The sequence below is a fragment of the Dendrobates tinctorius genome, unplaced genomic scaffold (genome assembly GCF_039654945.1).
Source record: "Dendrobates tinctorius isolate UK_male_01 unplaced genomic scaffold, ASM3965494v1 ptg000200l, whole genome shotgun sequence".
Lineage (NCBI taxonomy): Eukaryota > Metazoa > Chordata > Amphibia > Anura > Dendrobatidae > Dendrobates > Dendrobates tinctorius.
In genome coordinates, this window is record NW_027361867.1 from 3,056,573 (window position 1) to 3,070,525 (window position 13,953).

A 13,953-nucleotide genomic window follows, 5' to 3' on the forward strand; every position below is an offset into this window, starting at 1 on the left:
GTAAGAGATAGAGGCTACTGGACAGGATCCGCCGGTGACATTTTGCTGGATATAATTTTTTTTCTGAGCCTCACAATAGCCACAATATTATAGGCATTATCACCAATAATATCAATGCTATTATATGCATTATGTAATAATGGGGGCAGGTCAGTGAGGGGTCAGCGACCTGTCATAAGCCAATACAGATGAATATGTAATCAGAGCTCCACATAAAGCCCCGCCCACAGCCCCACCCACAGCCCCGCCCCAGAGCACGAGAATCTCATTAACTGAAAACTACAAATACAGATTAAACAACAACCACAAGACGGATTTCATCACCAGGTATCATTGTAATCAGTATAACGGCGCTGACCTGACAGTGTCTGTAGGTTACTGAGCACAATCCTGCCGACAGGTTCCCTTTAAGACATCTCCGCTCTGCACTATTATACATAGTTTTCTATAAATGTGTAATATTTCCTCTTGAAACTCATCTGACAGAAAATATTGGACCTTACTATAGTTTAGATTGTGAAGTCACCAAGCCCAATGCTCTAATTAACTGTTAATTGCCCCCTGCTGTAAACCGTCCTCCAACTCCCTCCTCCTCCCTCCCTCACCTGGCTTCATTTCATGGACAGTTGAATGGTATAAGTTGAACAGAGAAGGTCAGAAATGACCTTGGTCAGATGTGACATCATTTGAAGTGACATACAGTGGGGCAAAAAAGTATTTAGTCAGTCAGCAATAGTGCAAGTTCCACCACTTAAAAAGATGAGAGGCATCTGTAATTTACATCATAGGTAGACCTCAACTATGGGAGACAAACTGAAAAAAAAAAATCCAGAAAATCACATTGTCTGTTTTTGTTTCATTTTATTTGCATATTATGGTGGAAAATAAGTATTTGGTCAGAAACAAAATTTCATCTCAATACTTTGTGATATATCCTTTGTTGGCAATGACAGAGGTCAAACGTTTTCTGTAAGTCTTCACAAGGTTGCCACACACTGTTGTTGGTATGTTGGCCCATTCCTCCATGCAGATCTCCTCTAGAGCAGTGATGTTTTTGTCTTTTCGCTTGGCAACATGGACTTTCAACTCCCTCCAAAGGTTTTCTATAGGGTTGAGATCTGGAGACTGGCTAGGCCACTCCAGGACCTTGAAATGCTTCTTACGAAGCCACTCCTTCGTTGCCCTGGCGGTGTGCTTTGGATCATTGTCATGTTGAAAGACCCAGCCACGTTTCATCTTCAATGCCCTTGCTGATGGAAGGAGGTTTGCACTCAAAATCTCACGATACATGGCCCCATTCATTCTTTCATGTACCCGGATCAGTCGTCCTGGCCCCTTTGCAGAGAAACAGCCCCAAAGCATGATGTTTCCACCACCATGCTTTACAGTAGGTATGGTGTTTGATGGATGCAACTCAGTATTCTTTTTCCACCAAACACGACAAGTTGTGTTTCTACCAAACAGTTCCAGTTTGGTTTCATCGGACCATAGGACATTCTCCCAAAACTCCTCTGGATCATCCAAATGCTCTCTAGCAAACTTCAGACGGGCCCAGACATGTACAGGCTTAAGCAGTGGGACACGTCTGGCACTGCAGGATCTGAGTCCATGGTGGCGTAGTGTGTTACTTATGGTAGGCCTTGTTACATTGGTCCCAGCTCTCTGCAGTTCATTCACTAGGTCCCCCCGCGTGGTTCTGGGATTTTTGCTCACCGTTCTTGTGATCATTCTGACCCCACGGGGTGGGATTTTGCGTAGAGCACCAGATCGAGGGAGATTATCAGTGGTCTTGTATGTCTTCCATTTTCTAATTATTGCTCACTCAGTTGATTTCTTCACTCCAAGCTGGTTGGCTATTGCAGATTCAGTCTTCCCAGCCTGGTGCAGGGCTACAATTTTGTTTCTGGTGTCCTTTGACAGCTCTTTGGTCTTCACCATATTGGAGTTTGGAGTCAGACTGTTTGAGGGTGTGCACAGGTGTCTTTTTATACTGATAACAAGTTTAAACAGGTGCCATTACTACAGGTAATGAGTGGAGGAAAGAGGAGACTCTTAAAGAAGAAGTTACAGGTCTGTGAGAGCCAGAAATCTTGATTGCTTGTTTCTGACCAAATACTTATTTTCCACCATAATATGCAAATAAAATGAAACAAAAACAGACAATGTGATTTTCTGGGTTTTTTTGTCTCAGTTTGTCTCCCATAGTTGAGGTCTACCTATGATGTAAATTACAGACGCCTCTCATCTTTTTAAGTGGTGGAACTTGCACTATTGCTGACTGACTAAATACTTTTTTGCCCCACTGTATTTAAAGTGATACATGAGAAATATACCAGAAATCGGTCAAAAGGTAAGACTAACCACTGCTTTCTTACTTTACTTGTTTGTTTTTTTTACTCTGCTCTTTAACCATGCTTACATTTGCCATCACCATTTTTGCTCCACTAATTATTATTATTATTATTATTTATTTAGCACCATTGATTCCATGGTGCTGTACATGAGAAGGGGTTGCATACAAATTACAGATATCACTTACAGTAAGCAAACAAACAATGACAGACTGATACAGAGGGGAGAGAGGACCCTGCCCTTTCGGGCTTACATGCTACAGGATGGTGGGTTGCAACGGTTCCGGTGTTGGTTGAGGTGATATCACCGGTAGTGGTGAGGGAGGAGGTAGCGGAGTTATTTCATGCTGTAGGCTTTCTTGAAAAGGTGGGTTTTCAGGTTCCGTCTGAAGGATCCAAATGTGATTGATAGTCGGACTTGTTGGGGTAAAGAATTCCAGAGAATAGGGGCAGTTCGGGCGAAGTCTTGGAGGCGGTTGGGTGAAGAACGAATGAGTGTGGAGGAGAGAAGGAAGTCTTGGGAGGACCGGAGATTACGTGAGGGAAGGTATCGGGAGATGAGTTCAGAGCCATATGGCGGAGACAGGTTTTAGATGGCCTTGTAGGTCAGTATTAGTAGTTTGAACTGGATACGCTGAGGGAATGGGAGCCAGTGAAGAGATTTGCAGAGGCGAGAAGCGGAAGAGTAGTGAGGAGAGAGATGAATTAGTCGGGCAGCAGAGTTAAGGATGGACTGGAGAGGTGCGAGGGTGTTAGCAGGGAGACCACAGAAAAGGATGTTGCAGTAGTCGAGGCGGGAGATGATGAAGGCATGCATAAGCATGATGGTGGTCAGATAGGGGGAAGGGAGAGGTTGTGAGATTAGATAGGGAACAGAGGCGGGTGAAGTTGAGGTCTAATGTATGTCTGTCATGGTCACGTGTGTCTGGACGCAGATGTTACCGCAAGGTGGACCCATAACACACGTGACCCTGGATACAGCGCCTCCAGTGGCGAATTTAAATAATAATACGTGCAGATGGATACACCGCCTCCACCAGACGAATTTGGGTATTACACGTTAATATAAATTCTGGAAACCGCCTCCAGTACGGCGAATTTAAATAATAAGGGGGAACCTGGGAAACATTAACAATGGTGGGCCCTGCGATAGGGAATAGGGGAGTGGAGACCTCCTGAGCTCCCCTGAGCCAGTGTCCCTGCACTCCTTACGTTCCCTATACAGGCTCCGCACCTGTCGCCGCACGCGAACCTTAAACCCTTGCTCGCCCTGACCCTAAACCCTCACTAGGGAGTAGGTCGGTGCGGAAACTAATCCCACCACTGCACTAATAACACACATGAGGGAAAGAGACAATACAGGGGGACACCACTTAGCTTTATGCTCTGTGCTTATGCTCCTGCAACAGAGCCCTCCACCTGCGTGTGTCTTCTCCTCCACCCGGATCCATCACCATAACAGGATCCTTCACCATAGTGCAGCCTTGGAGCAGAGTCCATCTCCAGTTGCAGCAGTCCAATAACAGAGTCCCAAGGATGAGTCAGCCTCTGCCAAAATTCTAAGCATGCTTGAGTCCAGCTCTCGGCCACCAAGTCGAGCACGCCGAGTGCAACTCTCTCCATAGTCGCCACTCCACAAAGCCATGCACGCACTTCCCGCCGACACATAAACTGCGACTCCTCCACGCCATGCCAGCAATTACTGCAGACACGATTAGCTGCCACTCGTCTCCTCTGGCTGACTGTGCAGGACTCCTCTTCAGCTCCATGTTCACCCAGGCTTCACAAACTCAGAATGAATCAATCAGTCAGTATCACCAGCCGTGATTGCACACCCTGAGACTCACTTATGGAGCCCCACACCTGATTCATAATTACGTGCAAATTAAACCTAAAGTGCGATACCACTAACCACCACCGGGGACAGTCAAGTCACTTGGCACTTGCCAAAGTAAAAAAAGTTCACCCTGTGCAAATTAAAACTGTCAGATCAAATTCAGATCATGACAATGTCCATCTGTGTGGGTGGCTGTGGAGGACCACTGAGTAAGTCCAAAGGATGAGGTAAGTGACAGGAGTTTGGAGGCTGCTGGCTGGTGGGTGTCAGTAGGGATGTTGAAGTCCCCCATGATGATGGTTGGGATGTCAGAAGAGAGAAGGTGGAGGAGCCAGGTGGAGAATTGGTCGATGAAGTTTGTGGCTGAGCCCGGTGGTTGGTATATGACAGCCATTTAGAGATTAGAGGGAGAGTAAATACGGAGAGTGAACCTCGAAAGAAGGGAGGATAAGGGAGGGTGGGGGTTGGATAGGATTGAAGGAGCAGTTTTTAGAAAGGAGGAAACCCATTCCTCCGCCTTGTCTGTTGCCAGGGCGAGGAGTGTAGGTAAAGGGGATACCGCCGTAACTCAGTGCGGCCGGGAGGCCGTGTCAGGGGGTGTCAGACAGGTTTCAGTGTCAGTGAGGGCCAGGAAGGAAAGGTTGCGGGAGATAAAGAGGTCGTGGAGCTTGTTGCAGATGGAGCGAGCATTCCAAAGTTCTCCAGAAAGAGGGTGGGGGAGGGAGGGGGTCAGTGGCACAGGTTTTAAGTGTGAGGGATTGCAGTAGTTTCTCTTAGTGTGAGAAAGATTAGTGGGATGTATGAGGCGGGGGGGGGAGGCAGGATTGGGGGATATGTCACCAGCAGTGAGAAGAAGCAGAGAAAGGGAAAGCAGGTGGGTGAAGGAGAGTGATCGTCTTGTATTGTATGTTAGTAGGATAGGTCTGAGGTTAAGAAGTATGTCTGCAGATAAAGCGAGGTGGGGGGTTAATAGAGAGGGGGAGATAGTTATTTGGTTCGAGGGTGCAGGGGTTTGGGGATAGCGAAGGAGAGTGAAGATTAGTGGTCAAATCTGAACTCATCATCTTTCCTCCATCTCACAGATCTTCCTTACCCAACCTAACTAAAACAATTAATGACATCACACTTTCCCCAGTACCGGAAGTCCGCTGCCTCAGAGTAACCTTTGACTCTGCCCTGTCCTTCAAACCGCACATCCAAGCTCTTTCTACCTCCTGTCGCCTCCAGCTCAAAAATATTTCCAGAATCCGTCCTTTCCTCAACCCAACATTACTGACCAAAAGTACTAATGACTTACGCACAGCCAAAGCTAACAGACAGTTCTCCATCCTCCTTCTTAACCTGTTCTCTGCCTTTGACACAGTTGACCACTGCCTACTGCTACAGATTCTTTCTTCCCTTGGCATCAAAGACCTTGCCCTGTCCTGGATTTCCTCATACCTTTCTGACCGCACATTCAGCGTTTCCCACTCCCACAGTACCTCCTCATCCCGCCCCCTCTCTGTTGGAGTCCCCTAAGGCTCTGTCCTGAGGCCCCTACTTTTTTCCATCTATACTCTTGGCCTAGGACAACTTATCCCATGGCTTCCAGTACCATCTCTATGCGGACGACACTCAGATCTACCTCTCTGGCCCAGATGTCACCTTTCTGCTGTCCAGAATCCTGGAGTGTCTATCAGCCATATCCTCCTTTTTCACCTTTCGCTTCCTAAAACTCAACGTAGATAAAACTGAACTCATTATCTTTCCTCCAACTCGCATATCTTCCCTACCCGATCTATCTATTATGGTAAACGGTATCACTCTCTCTCCAGCACGTGAAATCCGCTGTAATTCTCGACTCTGCCTTTCCTTCAAACCACACGTCCAATCTCTTGCTACCTCCTGTCGCCTCCAGCTCAAAAATATTTCCAGAATCCGTCCCTTCCTCAGTCCTCAATCTACTAAAACTCTTGTACATGCCCTCATCATCTCCCGCCTTGACTAATGCAACACTCTCCTCTGTGGCCTCCCTGCTAACTCTCTTGCACCACTCCAGTCTGTCCTCAATTCTGCTGCCCGACTAATCCACCTCTCTCCTCGCCACTCCCGTCTCCCCCCCCCTGCAAATCTCTCCATTGGCTCCCAATTCCCCAACGAATCCAGTTCAAACTACTAACACCGACCTACAAAGTCACCCACAACCTTTCCCCTCCCTTTATCTCTGAACTAATCTCCCAATATCTTCCCTCACATAATCTTCGATCCTCCCATGACCTCCTACTCTCCTCCACACTTATTCGTTCCTCACACAACCGCCTCCAAGATTTCTCCTGAATATCCCCTATCCTCTGGAATGCCATGCCTCAACACGTCCGATTATCCACCACCCTCAGTTCCTTCAAACGGAACCTGAAAACCCATCTTTTCAGGAAAGCTTACAGCCTGCAATGACGATTCTGCCGCCTCACCACCGCCCGAGCTGCCGCCTCATCTCCACCAGAGCTGCGGCACCCCCGACCTTCTGTCTCTTCCCCACTATCCCGTAGAATGTAAGTCCGCAACGACAGGGTCCTCTCCCCTCTGTACCAGTCTGTCATTGTAAATTTGTTTACTGTTAACAATATCTATAACTTTGTATGTAACCCCCCTTCTCATGTACAGCACCATGGAATTAATGGGCGCTATAGAAATAAATAATAATTACACCAGAGAGGTTTCACCACTAGCTACTCATTTATTACTGATGGAGACTGTGGAGTTTGATCATTTCAGTAGATGTTATTGTCTATAGTCACAGTGTTTGATTACAGTAGTGTCCAAAATCCTCTGATTTAACCTCTTCCCGCAGCCAGTTTAGTGTTCTTAATCTGGCCCCATTTTTAATATCTGACGTGTGTCACTTTATGTGGTCGTAAATTATTCACAAAGGATAATAGAAAACAAATGGATCTTACAAATTATTTTCCAGCTTCTCACAATACGCTACATACGATTGTACACTACTGTCTGGGCACATGGCAGTGTTCAGAAGGGAAGGAGCGCCATTTAGCTATTTGAATGCAGATCTTGCTGGAATAGTTTGTAGACAAAATGTATTGGGAGCACTGTTCATGGTCACCTGGCAGCTCAAAAGATGTCCACCATGACCATGCATGGCTCTATCTTCTCTGCTTTCTATATCCCAAGGATCGCCTTGCTCATCGCCCTTTAACACCATTACGTGGATCTGGACTTACACTGGGACCCCTAGGCTTGCACCATGGTGTTACCTGCTATTATGTGGTGTTAGATGGCAAGAAGAATAGTCAGGTAGCTGTGTCAGAACCAGAAGGCCAGAATCAGAAGACACAAGAGTAGTCAGTAAACGGGCCATGGTCACAGCAGGAAACAAATACACAAGCCGCAAGCTGAGCACAGAGGACTGAACCAGAGGAGACAACGCTGTATCTGGCAGATTCCGGCCATGTGCTTTGCGCTTTAGTAGGGTGTGGTACTTTCCAATTGGCTGAAGTAGGGAGCAGATTACTCCAGCTGGACAGCAGGAACAGATCCCAGATAAGATTGGACACACCATATGCAGAAGCCCTAATATAACTAAATGACAGAAAACCAGAATAGTCGAAATCCCCATAAAGTAATTCCATGTAATTAATTAATTAATAATTCATTGATGGTTGTATTCTATACACACGTGGTCAAAATTGTTGGTACCCCTCTGTTAATGACAGAAAAATCCACAATGGTCACAGAAATAACTTGAATCTGACAAAAGTAATACAAAAGTAATAATAAATAAAAAAATCTATGAAAATGAACAAATGAAAGTGAGACATTGCTTTTCAATCAAGCTTCCACAGAATGTGTAAATCAAGGTATGTTCACTAATTTGCATCACAGGTGTCTACAGTCTTGGAATCAGTGAGTGGCCTGTATAGAGGTTACAGATACTCACTGTGCTGTTTGGTGACATGGTGTGTATCACACTCAACATGGACCAGAGGAAGCAAAGAAGAGAGATGTCTCAGGAGATTAGAAAGAAAATTATAGACAAACATGTTACAGGTAAAAGTTATAAGACCATCTCCAAGCAGCTTCATGTTCCTGTGACTACAGTTGCACATATTATTCAGAAATGTAAGTTCCATGGGACTGTAGCCAACCTCCCTGGATGTGGCCGCAGGAGGAAAATTGATGACAAATCAAAGAGACGGATAATACGAATGGTAACAAAAGTGCCCAGAAAAACTTCTAAACAGATTAAAGGTGCACTTCAAGCTCAAGGAACATCAGTGTCATCGCACCATCTGTCATTGTATGAGCCAAAGTGGTCTTCATGGGAGGCAACCAAGGAGGACACCATTGTTGAAAAAAATCATAAAAAAAAGACTGGAATTTGCCAAACTACATGTTGACAAGCTACAAAGCTTCTGGGAGAATTTCCTATGGACAGATGAGATATAAATGGAACTTTCTGGCAAGTCACATCAGCTCTATGTTCTCAGATGGAAAAATGAGGCATATCACAAAAAGAACACTGTTCCTACTGTGAAACATGGAGGAGACTCTGTTACATTCTGGGGCTGCTTTGCTGCATATGGCACAGGGTGTCTAGAATCTCAGTCACAGGTCATGGGTCTTGCAACAGGATAATGACACATAATACACAGCTAAAACACGCAAGAATGGCTAAGAGGAAAATATTGGACTATTCTGAAGTGGTATTCTATGAGCCCTGACCTAAATTCTTATGAGCATCTTTGGAAAGAGCTGAAACATGTCGTCTGGAAAAGGCAACCTTCAAACACAAGACAACTGGAGCAGTTTGCTCTTGAGGAGTGGTCCAAAATACCTGTTGAGAGGTGCAGAATTCTCATTGAGAGTTACAGGAATCGTTTGATTGCAGTGATTGCCTCAAAAGGTTGTGCAACAAAATATTTTAGTTAAGGGAACCTTAATTTCTGTCCAGGCCTATTTCATGAGTTTTATTTATTTATTTATTTTTAATTCTCTGGAATCATGGTTGAAAAGCAATGTCTGACTTTCATTTGCTCATTTTCATAGATTTTTGATTTATTTCTACTTTTGTCAGATTCAAGTTATTTCTGTGACCATTGTGGGTTTTTCTGTTATTAAACGAGGGGTACCAACAATTTTGACCATGTGTGTAGGAGGAGTGAATATTTTGACTCCACAGCCACTTTCCGGAAATGAATAGTGGATGTTGGAGAGTGAAAATTACACATTTGATATTTTATTACCCAGCACATAGTGCCCAGATTGTGCTCCAGGAGACACCGCAAATTAAGTGGATTCTTCTCACTATAATATTGCTAAATACAGGGATCCTAAATGTTGTTTGCGCACACTGCAAGACTCCGAAGTGAGAGCGGATTTTGCTGGATTGGTTTATGGAAACCTTGTTGCTTTTCAGCAGCCTTTGAGCCACTAATAGTGTGGGAACCTCTGTTTTTCCAATGACAGATGATGGACCTGAGTGGGGACTTGTTTTTGTGAGATGAGAATTGGTATTATTTTCGCCTACATAACATTGATTGTTTTTTTTATGCTTTACATTTGGGAGGCAGAATGAGCAAACAGTTGAACACCTCACACTACTGGCTCATCCAACAAGGTTTTCTATTAGACTGTGAACTGTCATTGTCTTGGTAAATAATTAAAGCTTTTTACATAGCTTGCCATTTTTATGGACAGTTTAAGTAGAAATGTTCAAAAATATAAAACTCAAGGATATTTTATAAATAAATAATTGTTTTTATCTTAGCAGATGACTGTACCAGGAGATCAGAGGGACAGCTGACATCTTCAATTTTGAAATCTGATGATCTTGAGATCCTACAAGATAAAACTGAAGTGATTGCTATTACTCCAGATATACCATCATCCATTCACAGCAAAGATCTGTCATCTGATCCTATGAAACAGGTCCCATCTTCTGATTCATTACTGACTACTAAGGGAAATCAAAGTCACAAAAGAGGCATTAAAAAACAAACTGCTCCTAAGGCAAAGAAGTCATTCTCATGTTCAGAATGTGGGAAATGTTTTACATGGAAATCACATTTTGTTGCACACCAAAGAACTCACACAGGGGAGAAGCCTTTTTCCTGTTCAGAATGTGGGAAATGCTTTACACTGAAATCACATTTTGTTACTCACCATAAAACTCACACAGGTGAGAAGCCTTTTTCCTGTTCAGTATGTGGGAAATGTTTTACACATAAATCACATTTTGTTACTCACCATAGAACTCACACAGGGGAGAAGCCTTTTTCCTGTTTAGAATGTGGGAAATGTTTTAACCAGAAATCAGATTTGGTTAATCACCATAGAACTCACACAGGGGAGAAGCCTTTTTCCTGTTCAGAATGCTGGAAATGTTTTAACTGGAAATTACAATTGGTTAATCACCATAGAACTCACACAGGGGAGAAGCCTTTTTCCTGTTCAGAATGTGGGAAATATTTTAACTGGAAATCACAATTGGTTAATCACCATAGAACTCACACAGGGGAGAAGCCTTTTTCCTGTTCAGAATGTGAGAAATGTTTTAACCAGAAATCAGATTTGGTTAATCACCATAGAAATCACATAGGGGAGAAGCCTTTTTCCTGTTCAGAATGTGGGAAATGTTTTGCACATAAATCACATTTTGTTAGACACCAGAGAACTCACACAGGGGAGAAGCCTTTTTCCTGTTCAGAATGTGGGAAATGTTTTCACCAGAAATCAGATTTGGTTAAGCACCAGAGAACTCACACAGGGGAGAAGCTTTTTTCATGTTTAGAATGTGGGAAATGTTTTATCCAGAAATCAGATTTGGTTAATCACCATAGAACTCACACAGGGGAGAAGCCTTTTTCCTGTTCAGAATGTGGGAAATGTTTTGCACATAAATCACATTTTGTTAGACACCAGAGAACTCACACAGGAGAGAAGCCTTTTTCCTGTTCAGAATGTGGGAAATGTTTTCACCAGAAATCAGATTTGGTTAAACACCAGAGAACTCACACAGGGGAGAAGCCTTTTTCATGTTTAGAATGTGGGAAATGTTTTAACCAGAAATCAGATTTGGTTAATCACCATAGAACTCACACAGGGGAGAAGCCTTTTTCCTGTTCAGAATGTGGGAAATGTTTTGCACATAAATCACATTTTGTTAGACACCAGAGAACTCACACAGGGGAGAAGCCTTTTTCATGTTTAGAATGTGGGAAATGTTTTCACCAGAAATCAGATTTGGTTAAGCACCAGAGAACTCACACAGGGGAGAAGCCTTTTTCATGTTTAGAATGTGGGAAATGTTTTATCCAGAAATCAGATTTGGTTAATCACCATAGAACTCACACAGGGGAGAAGCCTTTTTCATGTTCAGAATGTGGGAAATGTTTTTACACTAAATCAGATTGTGTTAGGCACCAAATAAGACACACAGGGGAGAAACTTCTTTCATGTTAAATGGAAGCTAAATCTTGATCACATCGGAGAAGCCATTTTTCCTGTTCACAATGTGGGAAATGTTTTAACCAGAAATGGAATGTTACTAATAATAATAATCTTTCTTTTTATATAGTGCTAACATATTCCACAGCCCTTTACAGTTTGCACACATTATCATCGCTGTCTCCAATGGGGCTCACAATGTAAATTCCCTATCAGTATGTCTTTGGAGTGTGGGAGGACACCCATGCAAACACGGAGAGAACATACAAACTCCTTGCAAATGTCCTTGGTAAGAGTTGAACCCAGGACTACAGCACTGCAAGGCTGCAGTGCTAACCACTGAGCCACCTCACCAGAGAACCCACACAGGGGAGAAGCCTTTTTCTGTTCAGAATGTGGGAAATATTTTAACCAGAAAGCGCTTCCTGATCACCATCAGAGCAGTCACACAGGGGAGAAGCCGTTTTCATTTTCTTAATGTGGGAAATATTTTGCTTGGAAATCAGCTGTTTATAAACATCAGAGACGTCACATAGGGGAGAAGCCTTTTTTATGTTTATAATGTTGGAATAGTTTTAACCAAAATTGAATCTTCTTAAATGGGTTGTCTCTTGTTATTCCTCATGTTTGCTGACAAAAGGAAAAAACTAAACCTTATTAATTCCAAATATAACACTATACCCTTAATTCACCCCCTGAAGGTTAATCAGAAGGTGACTAATAGAAAAAACATATACTCCACATTTCAATATATGGGGTGAGGTGATGTATACACACTCACTCTCCAAGCCTCTCATTTCTACGGGTTTCATCATCCTCACCAAAGAGGACTCATCAGGAGACTATTTAATATTGATTTATGTTCAAGCGATACTAGACAAAAAAACACTAAAATCATGTATCATGTTATCCGAAACAGAAAACTAGCCACATATAGGCAGATCCCAGACCTCAAACTATATACTTCATATAGTTTTTACATCACGAGGGACACGGATCTATCATTCTACAGGAAACAACCTAGGGGTTTTCAGCCTTGGTTGGAAGAATACAGATTTGCTCCATTGACCATCGCTGAACCATGGATACGTTTGGAGAAGCCAGGTTGTGATCCTTAGATCAACTGGCCTTTTACCTTGTATGGACTGTATGGATTGTCATCTTCCTATGCTTGTCGTTACCTCCTCTCTGTGCGTGCCACAGGTGGGGTAGCGACCCCAGGAGCAAATCAGCGGAAGGGTGAGACTCTGTAATGTGCACTCTGTTGGGTATTTTGCTGGGACTGTTCTATGTGTTATCTGCCTGTTTTGTGGTACAATAAAGCATTGCCCACACTGTTTTACCCTCACTGTGTGTTGTCTGAGTAGCGTTATTCCCATGTTAAAGGGAGAGCCTGCGTTCGGTGGGAGGATCCCTGATCCATGTCGTTTCGGCCAGCGGACCGGGGTGCTCGCTGACCACCCCATGTCTCCACAGGCATGCTTCAATAGTCTCAATGGGAGGCTAGAAGCTGCTATAACCCGATCGGCTCTGCTACATGCGGGCAATGATCAGATCACCTGCATGTAGCAGAGTTGCTCACTTGCTATGAGCGCCGACCACTGGGTAGCGCTCATAGGATCCGGAAGTGACAACCATAGAGGTCTGCTGGAGACCTCTGGTTGTCATGCCAACCTATCGGTGACCCGTGATCGCGTGACAGGGTCACCGATGTGCGGGATTTCTGGCCCATCATGTGTGAGAAAAGATGTGGGCTCAACGTCGGAGCCCACATCAAAAGGAGGGAGTCCGACATCAGCGTACATTTACACCCGATGTCAGAAAGGGGTTAAAAGGGATTGTTTTTACAGAGACAGAAGTGGTAATTAATCATGTATACGTACAAATAATTACAAAAATACACAGCTTCTAGTGTTAAATAGTAAAGAGTTAAGACAAGAAAATATAATTTGTGTAAATCATGTGTAGATATAAAAATTCAGGCAAATGTCAAATGTTCAAAAACAAAGCAAAAAGCAGAGATGCTGACCTGCCCAGACCTCCAAACAAATGCACTGTCAGGGTGAGTGGGCCCATATAGTTAATATGGGTGGCAACACAGGTACAAGAATACCGATGAGACAACCGCTCACAACCTACCAATGTATGGAGGGGCGGTTACTTGGTATATTAATGCACAATGAAGACTTGTATGCGGCGCTGCTCACACAATGGTAATGCACAGCATCCAGGCTAACAGCCTATTAGTTACACCCATACTATTAGATCAGGCGGGCTGCCTAGTGCCATCCAAATGCATCCCATGTGAACAGACACCACAGT